The 20801-nt window shown below is 35.6% G+C and overlaps 1 protein-coding gene across 6 annotated transcripts in view; it reads right to left on the bottom strand.

Moving 5' to 3' along the window:
• Nucleotides 1-20801, bottom strand: part of SLC38A4 (solute carrier family 38 member 4) — a 69063-nt gene that overhangs the window by 35940 nt on the left and 12322 nt on the right. The window contains exons 1-2 of one of the 6 annotated variants that reach the window (XM_082421732.1): nucleotides 5019-11676; nucleotides 4764-4811 (exon numbers count right to left, since the gene is read on the bottom strand). The exons of 2 other annotated variants lie outside the window; for them this stretch is intronic. The gene's annotated coding sequence lies outside the window, so the exon portion shown is untranslated. Of the gene's footprint in view, nucleotides 1-4763; nucleotides 4812-5018; nucleotides 11681-20801 lie in introns of those variants that run through there. 3 more of the 6 variants (XM_082421735.1, XM_082421734.1, XM_082421730.1) reach the window with 3 other exon arrangements.

The following is a 20801-nucleotide window of genomic DNA, read 5'->3' as shown; positions in this document are numbered from 1 at the left end:
CCACCTCGCTGTACTAGCTACTCTGGCCTCCTTTCCATTTCAGGGACTTCCCAAGTTCTCTGCCACCTCAGGCCATTTGCACATTCAGGTCACTGTGCCTGGAATGATCTCCCCCTCCTGCATGCCACGATTTGTTTAGTCAATCCCTCTGGGGGATTACAGGAGTATATATGTCAGCAGTCCTGGGGACTTCAGCTAAAGTCTATTTCACACTGTACTTATTCATAGGAACCTCATTAATTTCATTCACATTAAGCAATGTTAATCCCAGGGTTAAAAACAAAAGAGAAAATGTCAAACACTCTTATGGTACTTACTACATGCCAGACATTATTACAAGGACTTCACATCTATCAACTCATTTAATTCTCACAGCATCCTACTGAGGTAAGTACTATTTTTGTTCTTATTCCCATTTTACAGATGAGGTAATGAAAGTCTAGAGGGGTTAAGCATCCTCTATGCTACACCACCTCTGTGCTGCTGTCTCTACTACAGAGAACTAAAGCCCAGACAGGGAACAGAAAATCTGGCTTTGGTGAGAAATAGAACTGGTTGTAAGTCCTGACCAAATTAACTAACTGCTGACTTTCTGTCATCCCACATGCAAAATGAGAATAAAGCATTGTGAGGGTTTAAATGATATTATGCATGGCAAAGTTTGGTTTGTAGTAAGCCCTCAATAAATTTAAATCCCTCTTCCCTCTCCCAATCATCAGAATTTAATTACTGCCTACATCTGCATGCAAATGTGTATAGTATTTCATATGAATATCCACACACGCATATAATTTACCATAAGCAGTTAGAGGACCTTACAGGTCTCAAACTCTCACCAACATTGTAAGCAAGGTAGGTACTCCTTCACAAATAAGAAAATTGAAACCTAATCTTATACTATTTTCACCATATATAAAACACTTATTTCATTCTCTTTTGAAGATGGTAAGATAGATCCCATGAAGTATGAAATAGTAGTTTAAGACCTTGGCCCCCAAACCTAATATTGGTCCCAGTCAAGGGACATCTCACAAAAGTTGGAACACATTTTCATAGCTCGTGTCTTTAGCTCTGAAAATTCTATTACCTATTTTAAGGGAACAATAGCTAAAAGCACAGTTTTAAAAGAATTAGAACATGATGAGAAACTAGATACTCTGAGTCATTTGCCTGCAGCACAAAGTACATCCTTTGAAGCATTTAGACGACAGCATAATTGCTAAAACTTAATCACATGTTTAATCAATATGGAGGTATTTTAAAGATGGTATTTATTTATTCAACAAATACTGAGAATTGAATATGAGCCAGAAACTATGAAAGACAGAGCATGGATAAGACAGAATCCCTGCACCTGATGAATTCTGTTTAGTATAGAAAACAGATGTTTGAACAACTATTATATTATAACTTTTACTTTTCTCTCTGAGTAAATACGTTTTGAACAAATCAGTGAATCACTGCCTGGGGAGGCTAGAAAAGAATGATGTTGGCAAACGCTGTGATTGAAAAATATAGTAATATAACATAGTACAATATAATAATAAATATAATATAATATAACATAATATAATATAATATAATATAGTATAATATAATATAATATAATATAGTTTTCATACCCATAGATTCTTCTGCTGCTCCCCATCTCAGTACATGGCACCTCATAAGAGGTGCTCATAAGTGGAATCTGGCTGTCACTATTGACACCTCCAATTCTCTGTCCTGAACCCCCCCTCCCCTGTTCAATGATCACCAAGTCCTATCAATCCTTCTTGCAACATTTATTTAAAATTCATTTACTTCTCTCTCCATGACCATTATGGTATTCCAAATGACTACCTACTAAAGGGCCCAAAATGATTTTTCTCAACACTTCTCAGAATAAAGTCAAATTTCCTAATAAGCTGTAAGGCTCTACATAGTTTAATCCAGACAGAGCTCTTTAGTCCTGTATTGAATCACATCCTCCCTTACTCACTAGATACACTGGGCTTCTTTCATTTCTTCACCGCCACCTCAGGACCTTTTAACATGCTGTTCCCTCTGCCTGGAATGCCCTTCCTTGCATTCTTACCCCAAGTGTCTCCCAAAGTTAACTAAAAGAACCTGAAAATCTTTAAATGCCACATGGTCAGAGAGGCCCGACATCTAGAGTATGGATGTCTCCATGGAGTATGGTCTCCTCTCCCTCACAATAATTATTACACTTTGCACTTACACTTTTAGTTGTATGATTATTTGATAAATAACTGTCTCCTCCAATAGGTGAAAAATTTCACGAAGGTGGGAACAGGGCCAGGTTTGTAGACTATATATACATATTCCCATCATCTAGCACAGTGCCTGGTGATACATTCTCATAAGACCAAGGCAACTTTATATGATCTCCTTTATAGATACAAGTACACATTCTTGTTATAGCTTTATAGGTTAATATTTCAAAGTGAAATAGAAATGTTTCCTTCTGGTTCCCAAGAGAAAGAACAGCTTTGTTAGACAAAGAATGTTCAAAATTCTTCTAAAAGAGAAATCAGATTTGGTTTGACAGAACTTTTGGTAGTCTAGCCTTTCTAGCTAATGAAGTTAAGTTTCTCTGCAAAGGAGATTCTGCAGAAACAGACTGGATATTCCGGTGCAGTGGTCTTCTGCATTGCCATTTAACTTCACTCATTCATGAAGGTGCAAAATCAAAACTTGAAACAAAAGTATTTGGCACACTATCACCATTTGGAAGACTTTTTTTCATCATATTTATTAAGCCAGCCAGATGTCCTAAATAGCTGATTCCTTGTATCCAATTTCTAGTTATTAAACATTATGTATAACATTTCTTTGTAACATTATTTATAAGCATTTATTTTACCCGATAAGTGAAAGTGAAAAAGGAGCTAGCATTTCCCACCATCGCTATTTGTTTTGTCTTTCATGCCAGCCCAGTTCTGATGAATCTACTCTGAAATCTAGGTTTAGGTGGCAGATTTTACACTTTGGTTGAGTGTGCAGGAAGTAGCTGGTCCTGCAGCTTCTAAAAGCCAAATTATCTTGCATCTGAGGAACTGATTTAAATCCACATCCAAAATATATCTTAGATAAATGAACATAGGTTTGACAATGAAATAAACCTAATATTACCTTTATGTGAAATTCTCTTAAACAATTTCCCCAACAATGCCATTCTAGTCACACACTGATATTCAGATGGCTTATTAGCCTACGGCATGATTTCTCACAGAAATTAGCTTCCATAAAAGCATCCACTGTCATTCAGTCTGATGTACGTCTTAGAAAAGAAACTGCCAATAATAGCAGGACCATATTCACTTGACTACTTCCTATTGCTGGTGATAATATTTTAGCATTTTTCATTCCCTTCCTCTACTTAGACATAGCTTAGAAATAATATCAAGGGAGAACTCGAAAAGTTAAAGGAAATAACCTTATGCTGAGGTCTTGTCCCTTTGCTAAGAATATTACATGCTTGCTAATATAATAATTAAAGCAGCCCTTTGATGAGGTATAAAGGATTATTCATAAAATCTGAATACATTATTTTGCTTACAAATTTTCTAGCTCTGCTCTTAGAAAAAGACATAGATTCTCCAGTCATCTTAAATGTTAAGAAATATCTGAAATTCCTGCATAAATTTTAGTTCCTATTTTCCCAAACAATAGTTTGTTTCCAGAAATGAACAGCAATATGTAGCATATATGAAATTAAGGTAGTGAACTGTTTATGCTATCCATGTTAATACATGATGTTTAATAATCTGTCATAAATTATGCATACACTAAGTTCCAAAATGTCTACATTCTATATAATAGATACTGGACCACCCCCAGAGTTACTTTTTTTCTTCTGAAAATAATTTTTTTTTACTTTCTTTAAAGTAACTCATGTATTAAAAATAATAGCTTCAATAACCCATAAAGCACACTGTATAACATGGTTAAAGAATACTCAACAGTTTAGCTCTCAAAACTACATTTCTCAGTACTTAAAAGTTACTGATATACTTCCTAGGAGTATAAACATAAAGACTTTCCAGAAAATCGCAAAACATTATCTAAATATAAATCTGAACAAATAGAAGATCTTGGCCTGTAAAATAAATGGCCATCTTTTACAGGAAACATACCTAAATTTCTTTAGTTCATCAAAAATAAAAATTCTTTCATCCAACAAGTTGCCCATGAATATGATATATATCATTTCAAATATTTTTCACTGAGTTATAAAACACTCAGTTTTGTTATCGCCTGTGCATTTAATTAAAATAATCACCATACATTCTGTAAGAAGCTCAAAATACAAGGATACTTAAATCCATTGAGAATTCTCCCCATCTGATTAATAAATTTGAGAAATAGAGCTCAAATTTTTAATGATTCCAGTCCTGCCAAATCCAAAGCTTTGCTTATATTCTATTCAATCTCCCGGTTTCTTCTAGTAAATTTGCTGCAAAAATACTCCTTCACTAAAATGGTTACATAAGAAGACAAGGTAAGACACAACTTTTGTTTTTCATTTGACGATGATGCAGCCCTAACATTTAGCCTTTCACATCTGCTGCAGTGATGTGATGTTCCTTCTTTGATTAGACTAAGTTTTTGTGGGTGTTTTTGCTTTCAAGATAAAGAAAATCTTTAATGTTATAACACTGAGAATGCACTTCTCAAACATTATACATCTTCCTAAGACAAATTAAGTTGGCTCCTCAGAGTGATTAACCAGGAAATGTAAATAACTAAACACTTGTTACCTGCTGGTTTTGCAATGTTTCCCTTTTCTATTATCCACCTAAAATTATCTGCAAAAGAAAACTGCAATCAGGATCTGGGTAAATAATTTCAATGTCTGACATTATATTGAATTGATCTTTTTTTAATGAGAAAAAAAAAAGTTACCCAAGTAGTATTTTCAAACATTTTAATTTGTAATAAATAATCAATACTATAAAAAGAAGAAAGGAAGCATTATTTTAACACTGCAAATTTTCATGTAAAAACAGCTTTACCTTAATTATTTATCCAGTCCTGTGCAATCTTTCCGGAATTGTTTGGAATGGCAGACCCCTGTTGCAGAGGTGACTTATGTGAACCTTTGGGGATCTAGACAATGATTTAAAGACCAGTGGGAGTGAACTAGACAAGCCAATCACCACCACCACCTCACCCCAACACCTCCCTCCGTCCAACTTGCGTCAGCTCTTAAAAAAAAGAGAAGCTAAATCAGTTTACTGTTGTACATTTGGATTAAACATCAGTTACACCAATTTCTATTTGCTTTTAGAATTTTGGCTTTTATGCAACAAAATACTCACTAACTGAAAGTTTTTTCTTGATTGGTGTCATTCTGTATCAAGATTCTATAGGTTGGTTGACTGATAAATCTCAAAATGTTAATTTTTCAACAGTTTTATGAACTTACTTAAGTAAAAGTAAAATAATACCAGAATAACTGAGTCAGACTGCTTAATGAATATTGTAATCAGAATGCATAGACAATATTAATTGAATAGCAAAAGAGTTATTTTCTTTTGAATTGTCGATATTATTCAGAGGAAATGTTATAGAATAACAGACACTCCCAACAACACCAAGTTACTCAAGGTGCTGTGAGGTTGGAAATCATAAGCCCTGTCAGCCTCTGCTACCATTTCAAAGGCAGTGTGCTGAGTAAGCAAAACACTATTTGGAGTTTTTAAAGAATTTCTAAACAGACATTTTCTCCCTTTCAAAAAAATCTACTTGGCTTTCCACATATTAGAGGAAGAGTTCAAATATGTTGGCAAATAATTCATTCTGTTATGAAAATATATAAAGCAGACATTCTGAAAGTGAGGTGAGAAAAACAGATTAAAAAATCAATCCAGAATTAAGGGCTCTTTGCCTTTTTAATATTTATAACGTGGATAAACTATCTGATAACCAATCAGAAGGAATGCTAGATTGCAACAGTTGTGTCAATTACCTATTTCTAAAAAAAAAAACCGACTAAACATTGTTCTTTGAGTAGGAAATTCTTAAGTTGATGCAAGACATTAAACATTAAACAAAACGTCCAGTTATCCATTTCTCTTTTCCATTTTAAATGTGCCCATTTGGTCTATTAACTTTATCATGGTATGTTTACATTCATTTGTCTTTTAGTTAGCTGCTTCTTTATTTTTCAGAGTTACCTTGTAGTTTTGCCCCTTATCAGATAAAAATTATTACGGTCTAGGGGAAAATTGATAATAAATACACTAATTTTAATTTCAGATAAATTTAAAGAATATTCCTTTTCAAATTACTTCCATCATTTAATTATAATCTTTCCAACTTAAGATTTCCTTCTGTTTGCAAAGTTACCAGATGAGTATAAAATTAAGAAAGCAAAAACCTGCACTAATTGTTAGAAAATGAAATACTTGTATTCTAGTAAAAGTCCATTTAATAGTGGAAATCCATTTCATACTGTATCTTCATATAAAATAGGGTGGAGAAAAATGTATAAACACCTACAGCTTTATTTCTCTTAAAATTTTAAGCTTTGGCTTCCATATAATTCTGATCTTCAAGTTCACTAAATAATTATAGCAAATTAGCATGTTGGATTAAAATTAAATGTACACATAAGAGACTTCTATGAAGGGTCTTTTCATATTTCTTTAGAACCTACTCTAATTGCAAAATTCTTATCACAGAACTTTCCTAACATTGACTCAAAAATCAAATACACACATACAAAAACTAATTTGACAAAAGTTGGCTGAATTAAAATGACTTAGGAACTTTTTTGTTATTTAACTATTTTTCCCTTAGATATTTGGCATGTTTAGACATGCAAAAATTAATGAAGAAATGTATGGTCTGGTCTTGACAAAACTCACAGTAACTTTCCTTTCAAAAGGAAAATACAGACTTAAACATTATAGTTTCATGTCCTGAACATTTCTTAAAATCATATCATAATGTGATTTCATATATATATTTGGTAATAGATTATTCTCTTTTGATTTTTAAAAAGTGCAAATGCTATATATTCTGTTAGGTTCTGATTTGGTTCAAGCATCACTGTACAAAGAGGTAATGGACCAGAATATGTACAGAATTTTAAAAAATGAATAAAATGAAAATGAAATGAATAAAATGAAAAATATGTGGGTAGTGAATAATGAAGCAAGTCCTTCACATAAGGAGTTCATATAAGTGCCACCAAGAACAGGTATATGAAACTTGGTCAGGATAGGGGGGTAGTTTGCAGGTGGTAAAATATGTCCACTTAAAGGGATACCTGGCTTCCCAAATTATAACATGATTAATATTAGCAGAATTGCACCATATGCCATAGGATTCCAGAAGATGAAAAGTCCCCAAGGGCTGAGGCCATCCAAGACGACTTCAGGGAGCCTAAGGACCTAGAAGAGGGTCTTACCGTCCAGGTGAGATTCCAACGGGTAGAGAGGAAAGGGAGAGGTATCCTGGATGCAGATTGTAGACATGATAAAAGCATATTCTGGCAACAGTGAAAAGTAGTCTGGCTGCAGCAGAGACTTTTCAGAGCAAAACGGAATAGAACGGAATAGTCCAGGCTGTAAAAGGCGTTAAATCTTGGGACTCAGATTTTTGTGATCAGAATCTCTTGAAGGCTTCTGAAGAAAATCATAGAATCAGCAGGGAAGGAAATAAGATGGGATGATAGGGTGGAGCTAGAGATAGGGGCAAGGAGGATGCGGAGGAGGTTGATTGATGGCAGGGCTTTGGTGATATTTGCCTGTCTGAGAATCATGGCAGAACAGAAGGCAGATGGAAAGGATTTAAAGTGGGGTCAGTGGTAGTTTGACTCTTTCTTGTACTACTGTTTCCATTTATCACTTTCACTAGCTCACAACACATACTGTGAATTTTATGTGATCATTCTATGAGAAATAAGAAACTTGCAATAAAATCTTCATATTTCTTTACATAGAGAAGGAGAATATATGGTGGTAACTCACCCATTTCAGGACCCCTCCCATTAATCTGTAGTTATTATTTTCAAATAGTACAGAGAAGGTCCTAGAATGTATATCCCAATATGTTATCTCTTGAAAGTACAAAATTGCTGACTCAAAAATAAACTGATTCAGATCACATCCATGCATTGAATCAGGTTTTTTTTTCTTGCCCATACTTAAAAGCATTGCTCATCTTGTTTCAAATTTCTACCTTCATCGATTTCTTCGAAGGGAAATTTCAGCTGGATAAAGTTAAAATTGGTCAACAATTAAAAAAACAATCCCTTAGCCAGATCATCATGGCATTTTTCAATGACACTGGGAAAGGTAACCTCTTGTTCTCATCAGGACTGTACCCAAATTTCTAATTTTAGTCATGGGACAAAATAATACTTGGAAATACAGTGTGGTTATAGTCAAATTGGAAGAAGATGGGTAGAAACAGTAACAACTAAGAAACAAAATGACCTAATTTTTAATAATTTTGTATTGCCTTTCTATCTGTACTCACTTACTTTTCTTTGCTCTTACTTCAATTTCCCTTTAGGTCACCTACCTTTTTCCTTGCTTCTGTTTCTTTTTAAGTTTTCTGTGTCTTTATGATGTCTTAATTTCCAAGAAGAGAATTTTATCATTTCCAGGCTTTAGATTTGTAAGCTCAAAATCTGATAAAGTAGATCAGTTTCCAAGATTATAGGTCTGTTCTTATCCAACAGCCAATATTAGTGCTTCCAAATACGGACAAAATGTGCATTAATCCAACTTTTCTTTTTTTTTTTTATAGTATTATAGGTAAACGTCTGTCTGACCAAATCACTCCTAGAAATGGAAAACGCTAGCACAGCTGCAGTTAGGAACAAGATTTTGATTACTTCTTTTTAACATAGGATTTACTCTCTGGCTTTTGGGTTTCAGGCTTAGAGTGATGAAGAGCATTTGTGATCTTTTTTGATGTCACTCTTTGGCCCTCCAAATTCTTCATCGTATCTCTCTTAGTATGAATACATGCAAAAAAGAAAAAGAAGAAAAGCCATACAGAAATGTTGCAGAAATCTTCGTAAATCATTCAAATAGCAGAATTCATGTTACCCTAGAGGTGACCTGAGCACGTAGGTCCTTCCTGCAGAGTGAGGGAAGCAGAGGCGTGCTGTAGGTCTCTCTCTTCATGGTTATGAAATTATTAATCTCAATTTACAGAAAAAGAAATAAGGACTACAAGAAAAATATGAATATGACCCCCAAAAGCCATATACCAAATTAATTGTAAACATAGAAATAAAGATGAATAATTTTCTAATTCCCCTTCAGCAGAGGCTCTCAGATATCTATGGAAGCTTAGGCTACTTCTATTTTTTGAGGCTCCAAATATACTTTTTAAATTTTTTAAAAATCCTCAACGGGGTTTCTAAATTGTCATACATTTTTCAATGACCCTATTTCACAAAATAACACCTCAACACAAATATAATACAAGTGACTTAATGAATAGCCTTGTTTGATGATAAATTCAAAAAGTCTAAATTTGGGACCCTGTCAAATATGAGGCCTCAAAAGGCTGCCCAGCCCTGGCCCCTGGGAGAGGCCCTGCTTTTCTGTTTGAAAAAACCTCCCTGACCAAGAGAAGGGCAACACCCACGTGTGCTGAGGAAATTGCTCGGTTGACGGCATCCCCCTCTCTTGAGCCCAGCCTAAACCACCTTTACAGTTATACAATGGAGCATTTTGGAAATGTTTGAATAGCCACTGTGTTGCAAAATTAGCAAACAAGTTTGGTGCAGGTTGACAAACTTACTGACTTGGCCGCAGACCTAAATAGAAAATTCCTTTTAGCCTTAGCTGACGAAAAAAAAAAAAAAAAAAACTAGTTAGAAGACAGCTCATGTTGTTCATGATATTTTGTTCTCTCCATTTTGCCTTTCAAGCACCTCAGATCTTTCTGGTCCATTTCATTTCTTGATCCCACATGGAAATCATGCAGAGAAAAGGGTATCACTAGTTCATTCCAGGCTTCTGCTTAAGCAAATACACCAAGGTGAAGAAGGATAACAAGGTCTGTGTGGTTTATGGGTGATTATGACTTAAATAATGTACTGAAATTCTAAATGTTATATTAGAGCTCTTAAAAGCTGGCCTTAAAGAATGATTCTTATCCTTTAAAATGCCTGCTTGAGAAAATAGCCCTGCTAGGAGATGTATGATTATAATGATTAAGTTACAACAACACTTCCTAAATAACTAAATCACATTGTTAATTTAAGTTCTTCATACAGAATACAGTATTAATATGGTGCTAAATTGAGTCGACTGCCTTTCTAACTAATAGCAATTGATGGTTTAAAAATTACATCCTATTTGGGCAGCAGCACGTTAATTTCCACCGCTCTCTTTCGTAGTCTCTCCCATCCCTTTCCTTTCAAAGCAAATTCTCTTCCAGAACAATTTCTATGCATTTGTTTTTTGTAATTTCATCAGTGATTGGACTTTGTAAATCTGGTGTCATCTTGCTTGAATTCAGACAACCAACAGTTTCTAGAGCTGGGACCCAATAGGCTGCCTGGCTGGACTGGGAGGAGATAGAGGGCAAAGGAGACAGAAGAGCACACAGTAGAATTTTTAAAGGGAAGGGGCTCTCCGAAAAGGTGATGACATGAAACCATCCTGTAAACGAATCAGTGCCCCTAATAACAAAAGATATGCTCAGGTGGGCTCACCAGTATATTGAAATAAGGAATGCAAGTCCACCATAAAGTGTTCTTCAAAGGAATTTTTGAGCAGAATAAGACATATAATAGTGATGCTGACCTTTCTTAATGGACTTTTCAGGGAATGCAGAGGATTTCCTGAGTCAGGTCTCCTCAGTGAGAGGGCAGGTTTCTGCCCAGGGAGCTCTCTCTCGCTGAGCTGTAAGCAACCCCAGGGCCCAGCTATGTTGCGGTCAGAGCTCTTTGCAGCATGCTTGTACAGATGCACTGTCCTTTGCTACAGGTGCTAGCAGTGTCCAGCATGACAAGATTCACTGAACTTTTTGTTCTTTATGCGTTGCATGAGTTAGGAATTATACTTCCTGGAGGGCTGGATATAAAGTTGGTAGCACAAATCTTTCTTTAAATAAAGGAAAGCTGACTCAGAAAAAGTAAATGTCTTGACCTTATTCTTCAGGACAGCAGTAGAAGGGCAGATGGTACATTTACAAGGTTTGGGGATGGATTCAAGTATGTCTAGACAGCCAATTTAGATTAGTTGTAAGCAATCTGTTTTGTTTGTTTACCTTATTAATATTAGGTTATGCCTGGTTCATAGTAGGTACTGTATAAATTTTGAATGAAAGTCTTTATTAAATGTACTGATTCAATCTGTGCATCCAAAACAATTCTTTAGAATTTATTTAAGGGTTGCAACAAGAAATATTCTAATAATTATTCTAATTGAGAATCCTACCATATATTAAAATGCAGTCGTTCCTTCTTACGCTCAGAGCCAATTGTGAGATGGTAAAGTGAAAGCCCATGCTATATGTAAGGAGCCATTAGTCCTTTTATAGAGCGCTGCATTCCCGGAATATTAAGCAGTAATTACCAATGATGTGTTCAAAGAATATTCAAAGAATAATAAGGATATCGGAAAATTATAATTATAATAAGTTTTCAGAAGCAAGATACAAAATCTAACAGTAATATGCTCCCTGTGTTGTTTTTAAAATTATACATATAATATATAAAAACATATATTTTTTATATATTATATGTATAATATAATATTTCCCTTTTCAGGCAAAGGGAAAAATGCCTGAAAGAACACATATCAAAATATAGAGTGGATATTTCCAGATTGTGAAAATGTTGATAATGGTTTTTTTCTCATCTATATTTTCCAAATAACCTTTAAAAAGTATGGATTACTTTCACTATGAGAAAAACAATAAACATTATTAAAAACAAAAGCAACAAAAACAAAGAGTTCCTCTCTTAGGTTTTGTAACAATTGTTAATCAATGCCAGACATGAGCCACTAGCTAAACCTCTATTCTTAGTGAGAATATTTTCGGTGCTTGACTAGGAACAATCAACTCTCTTTAAAAAAATCTTCAACTCTGAACGGGCACTTATGAGTTATTTAGGGTCTAGATGAAATTATACATGTCCAGTCTGTTCTGGAGGGATGGATTGGTTTTTTTCCCCATCAGCAAGAGGTACTCTAAGAGATCTCAAAATATTGTTGAGAAAAATGGGATTTTAAATATATTTGGAACCTCAATGTTTTCTCATAATGCTGCGAGATAGTCAATTTCTATTATAGCTTAGTAAGCAGTCATCTTCGTTTGTGCATTCAATAAATATTATTAAACACCTATGTGTCAGGCTTCATGGTAGGGGCTCAGGCAAGACAGACAGAAACATAAGACCCAGTCTCTGCTCTCAAGAATCCCTGGTATCTGCAGGGAATCCATTGCTTAAGTAGGTCATGATGCTATAACGTGGCAGGTGAAACGCCCGTGGGAACTGAGGGGTCGGAGAAGTGTGGCACCCAACTCAGCTTGAAAAGGACAGAGAAGACTTACTGGAGAAGGTGACAGCTAGGCTCAGACTGAAAGAATAAACAGGAGCTGGCCAGGCGCAATGGCATTGGGAGCAGACTGCAGACAGAGGGACAGCATGAGAAGGGGCAAGGAGGTAAGAAGCTGCTCCTGGCTGCCTGTTGTTCCTGGAATGCTGAGAAACACGACTGCACAAGTCACTGGTGGGAACACAGGGGGTCAGGGGGCCCTGTCTTTTCTTTGTTCTGTTCAGTTCAAATGAGTTCATAAAAAAGACCAGCCCAGCAATGCCACATAGAGCTCACAGTTTCAGCTATGTGAAGAAAATGTGCTTTGTTAGGAATGGTGATAATTAAGGTTACTGCAAACAGTAATAACCACCAGGGTAGCACGAGGCGATTCTTGAGTGCATTGCGTCCTTGGCGTGTTTAAGTGGGCTGGGGCCTCTGCTCTGTGTTCGGACTACCAGGTTTGTTGTATTATAATTTGGCTAAGAACAGAAAAATTTGGGTTCATGAGGTATTTTGCTTCAAATGATGTAAAATATATGAAAAAGGAGTTAATTACAAGACTTACAGGAGTTGAATTTTTAACTATAGAAATCTTGACTCTTTAGTTATTCTTAGATTTTTTTTTTTTTTTGTTGTTGGTCACGCTGCGTGGCATGTGGGGTCTTAGTTCCCCAGCCAGGGATCGAACCTGTGCCCCCTGCAGTGGAAGTGCAGAGTCCTAACCACTGGACCGCCAGGGAGTTCCCACATTCCTAGATATTTGAAGATTATTTTTTAAATTAGAATCTAAGTTGCAACCTATTTAAACTTTTCTTAATTATTTTAAAAATACATCTAAGTAAAGATTGATAACTAAGTAAATTATATATGAGTAATTTATTCAGTAATATTAATGTCCTGATTTGCAAGCATCTATAGTCTCTAATTCTTTTTTTTATAGTATCTAGTGTAGTATTATAAATAACAATTGGAAGATTGATACTTGCTTTTTAATGATGGGTAATTTGATTTTTACATGGGCATAAGACAATCATATTGATGAAAATAATTTTGCTTGTGGCCTTTTTTCAAGTTTAAAAGGACATTTCCTTTGAAGCCTAAGGCTTTTAACAGCTTTTTCAGAGGAGGTCTGAGAGGAGCTCACCTTTTTTGTGTTGAAACTGTATCTATTCATCCCTCTAACCTCTGACACCCAAAGAATCTGAATGGCTGAACAAGGCCTTCCTCTTTCCTTATGCTGACATTTAGCCTTGCACTTGATTCTGAAGATTTGGGTTCACTCCATCACTTACTAGCTGTGGAACTATCAACTCAGTAAGCTCTCTGGGCCTTTGTTTTCTCGCTTCTAAAAAGTATATAATTCCTGGGTGACAACAAGACCATTGGAAGAAGCAAATGGAATTCATTCATTCATTTATTGAGGATCTCATATGTGCTGAAAATACACTTATAAACGTGACTGTAGTTCAAACTGGCAAAACTGTTCTTTCTTTCTTCCCATTGAGTTCCTTTTGCCACTGTTTGGACCACAAAACTTAGAAATGTAAATAGATTGTAGCCACACTTACATAGCTATCAAAGAAATAACAAAGTGGTTGTCCACTAGAGGCACATTGGACATAAAATTCTGATATGTTGACATAAAATTCCAATTCTAAATATTTAGAGTTAATTAATTCTCTTTATCAAAATTTTTACCAAGTTAAAAGGTGAATAATGAAATGAACTGCCTTTAGTCTTTTTTTTTTCTTTCCCTTTCCTGTTTTCTATCAGTCAATCAATCAATCATTCAATTAGGGAGTAAACACTGAACACCTATTATACACCCAGAACGATGCCATCAGGTTTTCCCCCTTTAGGCTCTCCTTCTACTTCTGAACATCTGGCACTGTTTTTTCTGACCGACCACAAGCTTTAGAAAAACTGGAGAGCTTTACAGTTGAGTTGAGATACACAAGAGTTCTGTGGTTATCTACATGTATATTACATTATACATTCTATGTTACATATAGAGAGAGATTTGTATCTATGTTTATAATTATATCTATTAGGATCCACAGTGCTTTTTTTCCCTATTTAAAAAACTCAGCTTTTATCCTTTGGTTCATATGCTATTGTCCTGTAAGTGCATTGCTGCTTTCTCACGGTAATTCCAAATTCTTTTACTAAACATGGAGTTACCCTATGAAATAGAGAGCACACTGACTCTGGAGTCCAAATTCAAGGATTCAGATGTGATCCCCATTCTGCTATCTACTAGTTGAGAGACTTTACAAAGTAGAATTAATCCCTCCCTCCTCTGTGCTATCTCTGCTTCCTACAAGCTTTGCTATTAGGCCTACATGCTGTACTAGCATATTTGTCTATGTGTCTGCCCTTCCAGATTTTGAAGTCCTCAGGAGCAGACATTGCATCTTATTCAGTGGAACTGAATCTACTATAGCTTCTAGACCTTGACTACCTAGACTTAAATCTGATTCCTGCCTCTTAATGACCATCTGACTTTGGGCAAGTTGTTTGCTATCTCCATGCCTCAGTTTCCTCCTCTGTAAAAAGGAGATAATAATAGTGCCTACCTCACCCTGCTGTTATGAGGATTAACTAAAAGTCCCTATTTCTAGAACATTTAGAAGAGTATCTGACACATCGTAAACATGTAAGTATTTGTTAGATGTGTATACTTAAGGAATTGTCACTAACTTCAAAATCTAGTATGGTACCTACTGAATAAGTCTTTGTTGAAAAGTAGATAAAGGCATGTAAATATTCTAGAACTCAGTTTTCTCATTAAAACTGGGTCTAATAAGAACCATTATGACTGTGAGGATAAAATGAGACAATGGATATTTAAGCATTATAAACATAAAAAGTATTTTTATGGCTGTTTGATTATAAGGGTAATGCGACATTAGCAAAATTGCTCATAGAATTAAATTGGTTTCAACACCTTTTGCTTTGGAAGTGTATTGTCACTGTTTATTAGACTATTATTTCATCTGTTAAAATATTGATTAGTGCTGTTGAAAAGCTAGAAAATGGCAGGTTTTGACCCTGACCCATGGAATCTCAGAAAACAACCTCGTAATAAGACATGGTTTGCAAGCTGTGTTTGTTTAACATTAACCAACCAACCTGTGAAACTGAACGGCAACATGGTACATATTTACCCCGAACCTGCTCTCAGAGCCAGTGTTTAAACATGCAAACGTGCTGGTAGATTTCGGAAGGTTTGATTTGGCTTTGCTTTGGATTTTTTTTTTTTTTTCTGTGAGACTGATAAAACACGAAGACCCCCAAACGTACCAAGATGCATGTTCCAGATGCCACAGTAAGTGGTCTACCTTTTGCTTACACTCTGGGATTTGAGATGGCTGGCATTTTCATACTAATTCTCAAATTGTCCAGCCACATAGTTTTGGTCTAATCAGAATCAGTTGATTCAACGGTAAGACCTTTTTAGTCATTATGAATCAGTGTCTGGATAAGCTGGCAACGTGACTGGATGACTGGCTCTCTTTGAGGCACCTTCTTGATCAAACCGGACCCACAGCTTCCATCTTTGCACCTCTTAAATACAGGGAAGTCTTACAAGCATGTGCGTATGCTACTTCTCATTCATTTGAGGTTAACCTAGATAAGACTGGTTAGATTTTGAGTTGAAGTCTAGAACACTGTTGTGTCAAATTTTTTAGTACATTCAGGTCAATTTCCTTAGAAATTTAGAAATGAGAAAACATATATGCAGGTGTTTTCAAACAGAAAGCTTTATAGAAATGAAAAACAACATTATGTAAAAATCTTTAGTGTTCTTATCAAATATTCTTATGCTCTTTGGGGAACAGACCATTTTTTTCCCAGGTGCTGTGGGTAGAAACGGGAATAAACATAATACTGGTAGAAGTTGGTGATGTCCACTCTGATATTTTACTTTCTTTCCATCTCTTCCTCTTTCAAACAGATGGTCTTCCAGTTGCTGACATATGGAGCTGTTCCCACATGAGTGTAAATATACTGACATCAGTCTCTGTCTTTCTCCTAAACAGAATAATGTTTAAGTATATTTATTACATCAATATGGATGTCTTGAGGCTTCATACTTATCCAGACTACTAAGACTCAACAACCCTGTTTAATTTTTATAACATAAATTTAGCTGTTGTTTTTTTTTTTAATTATTAGCACCTTTAATTATTATTTATTTATTTATTTTTTGGCTGCGTTGGATCTTCGTTTCTGTGCGAGGGCTTCCTCTAGCTGCAGCAAGCGGGGGCCACTCTTCATTGTGGTGCGCGGGCCTCTCACCATCGTGGCCTCTCTTGTTGCAGAACGCAGGCTCCAGACGCGCAGGCTCAGTAGTTGTGGCTCACGGGCCTAGTTGCTCCGCGGCATGTGGGATCTTCCCAGACCAGGGCTCGAACCCGTGTCCCCTGCATTGGCAGGCAGATTCTCAACCACTGTGCCACCAGGGAAGCCTAGCTGTTGTTTTTAAATCGGTCCCACTATTTGGTGGTAGGATAACAATAAATAAACTGTTGCATTATTCATTGTCCAATGTGCAGTCATGTAGACTGGTTTTCCTGGGGCAATCATTAAGTAAACAAGATTTTTGTCTGTCCCATACCCAATTAAGAAAAACATCAACAGGAGCAAGAACTATGATATGAAACAGAAAAAATGAGGCTGCAGTGAGTTGTTGAAAAATCCCCTAAGGATTTTACTCAGTGTTTTCTGGTCATGTTTTAGTCACAAGAAATATTATTTAAATATTTCTTTAATATCCAGTATAGTTAGTTTTTTATTGCACTCATATAAGGATTTAGAAATATGTGGCAAAGAGATGAAACACATTTTTAGATGTCTTCTCACTCCAGCTAGAGTGAAAACTGCGAGATTCTGTTTATTCTTTTTTTCCTAGAATTTCAGCAAATAAAAGTATTCAGCTTCTATTTGCATTATCACCAAGTTTAGATCTACCCATGAGGAATGTTTAGGTGTATGTACAAGTGCATTTTCAGTGTGTAGAAACAGATGCGGTCACATGGCCTCCTGGCGCATGAGTTTCCACCAAAAATGTTTAAGCAACAATTTTCTTTCAAAGTTTTGCATTATCTCATCTAATCATACTTAGTTAGTCTATGCTGTGACCACTGAAATTATTTGAGAATAATTGACACAAGATGTACATGAGACAGTATGCCTATACTGAGTAGATTTGGTGAGGGAGGGGAGGAAATAACTTTTCAAAGATTCTAAAGGGTTAGAAAGCACCTATCTTGCTCTCTATATATAGCTCTATGAATCAAATGGAGATGACCTTTGTTTTATATCTTGAGTAGACTGATAAATTAAGACTTTTTATTTTTTATTCTATTACTTTTTCCTTCCTTCTCTCTTTCCTTCTTCCTTCTTTTCTTATTTTTGCACAGAACACAGTAACTTACTAAAGAAGGCATGTGTATTCTTCATTTACTTTTCTGAAAGTGGGATCATACATGTACAGAGCTTAGAACAGGGCTTGGGATATAGTAATAGAGATACAGATATAGAAATATTAATAGTTGTTGTTGGTTGTATATTTTTAAATCGGTGAACCACCTAAAATAGCCTAGGAACTTAATATTTTTATGAGAACCTTCTTAAACAGTAGATTATTTTTGATTCAGAAGAATAGTTATCATATATTAACTAAACCCCAATTTACACATTTCATTCCGTATTCTTGGCTGAAAACCAGGTGGCAAATTTAGTTCCTAAGCCTACTGGCAAACATTCCAGGAATGGTCCCCAAACTTTCATTATTTGCAATATTCACAGATCCCCAGGAGAAATAGCTTCTTTTCGTGGGCTCCTTAAAATAATCAGCCTCTTAAGCATTAGCATTCATTGCCTCGTGTTAACTTGCTTTGGAGTTAACATTTCACATGTAGGAAATCCTGAAGACATATATATTTATAACAGAAATGCTGACATGATCTTAATGTTTCCAGCTACCTCGGCCTGCTGTGGTGTCTGTTTACTCTGGTCTGGTATTTATTAAAATATACAGACTTGCCATAGCAACCATTGCAACACAAAGCCTATATGTGTTTCTAAGATAAGGAGAACTATTTTTAAAGAAACATACAAAAATATGTTAGTTGTCCAGGTCCAGATTAGATATTCTGCAAAATGGAAATGTGTATAGTAATAACATTTTTATATGGGGCCATAAGAATATTTCCAAATATTATACTTAGACTGTTTCTAAGTACCTATTATTGCTACTATTATTATTATTTACAAAAGAAATCTGAAAGGTGTGGGATATTTGGATGTATGACAGTGACTCTGGCAAAGAAGACACAACCACAGCAATGTAAGAATTTGGGTTAATGACTACCATTTTATAAAAAACATGATTTGGGACTTCCTTGGTGGCGCAGTGGTTAAGAATCCGCTTGCCAATGCAGGGGACACGGGTTCGAGCCCTGGTCCGGGAAGATCCCACATGCCGTGGAGCAACTAAGCCCGTGTGCCACAACTACTGAGCCTGCGCTCTAGAGCCTGTGAGCCACAACTGCTGAGCCCGCGTGCCACAACTACTGAGCCCTAAGTGCCTAGAGCCCGTGCTCCGCAACAAGAGAAGCCACCGCAATGAGAAGTCCACGCACCGCAACGAAGAGCAGCCCCCGCTCTCAGCAACTAGAGAAAGCCCGCGCACAGCAATGAAGACCCAACACAGCCAAAAATAAATAAATAAATATTAAAAAAAAAGAACATGATTTGTAAATATAACGCCTTATTTTTATTTTGCACGATACTTTACATACATGTTTGAAGTGTATTTGTTAAAAGCGAATCTTGTAGAACCTGAAAAAAATCACTCTATATCTTTCTAAAGAACACGTATAAAACATTTCTTCTATTTTTATGGTGAGAAAATGATTGTGCTTTATTGTCAGGTGGGCAGGTGATTGGACCTTCTTTCGGCTTCAATATTTGGTATATTTGGTTGCTCAAATTCCGTGAAATTTGAAGCCCAACACACTTGACTATTTCCATACTTTCCATAATTCAACAGTGGGCTGTCTTCATCTATTTTTCTCACTTAATTTTGATGCAGAATAAAGGAGTAGAAAAAATGTATTCTTAGGGGCTATTGATTTGTTTTTCTAATTTTTTTGCAAAACAGAATATTTACAAGTCTAGAAACTCCGGACTTTATACACATAATTACAAAGGGTACAAACTGGCTTTTTTTTCAATTCTGATCAAAATTTTTAAAAAGTGACAGTGTAGGAAGTAATAGTTCAGAGGGATTGGGGGACCTGGGTATAGAATAACCTCTCACCAGTTGAAAAGATCAAATTCCTGAAAAGTCCATGATGGGAGAATTCCAGGTTGAGTAATTAAATAGCTTAAGAGAAGATATGGTTTCCGGGGTTGGGGCCAATCCTGAGTGAATCTGTAAAATATTTTTACACTCATAAAAGTAAAAATATCACCATTGATATTATTACATATTTTAAATTGACGATGATAAATACAATTAAATTTCAACTTCTCACCTCTTACTCACTAAAATGTTTCTAGAATCTTAAATTTTGCTGTTGCATAGCAGATTTAATTTATTATTAAATAAATTAATTAAATGTAGTACTAATGAAGTAATAGAAATTTATTATTGATGGAAGCTAAATGTCCTTTGAAAAGTATTTTCTAGTATATATAGCTAATGTAAGCATAAGGTGTTAATTCTCTTATCTTGTTAATAGTTAAACAGAATAAAGAGAAATCAAACTAAAGTTAAAAGCTAATAGGTTTTTGTAAAGTTTTGCTTTTGACTTTCACCTTGGAAAATAAAGCCTGTGTGTTCATCTGGCATAATAGCAGAGAAAGCCTGTAAGTATGACTGTCAAAATCCATCCCAGCATATTTTCTTATGGGATAGGCAAATGGTTTGGGCTGTTCCTCTCCAGGGAGTCTTTTGTCAGCTATTGGCAGACCACAGGGGTGTGTCAATGGCTTCTGCATCCTAGAGTCTTAAAAAAGGCAGCTTAGACAAATCACAAAACCTATGCAGCACCTCTGCAGGAGTCATATTTTCAATCACTCCAACCCATTTCCCCGTTCTATTTATATATTATTTAATGCTGATTTTTTTAACCTTAAAACTGACTTGATTTTAGGCAAACCAGACTTGCAAAATGAAAAAAGCAAGTATATTGTTCCTTAGGCATGATTTTTTGATTGTCCTGGGCAAAAATATTACAATAAAGGTTCCCAAAGTGAAAT

This window comes from Balaenoptera physalus, assembly GCF_965194825.1.
Source record: "Balaenoptera physalus genome assembly, chromosome: 13".
Classification (NCBI taxonomy): domain Eukaryota; kingdom Metazoa; phylum Chordata; class Mammalia; order Artiodactyla; family Balaenopteridae; genus Balaenoptera; species Balaenoptera physalus.
This window is presented reverse-complemented; position numbering and strand designations above follow the sequence as displayed.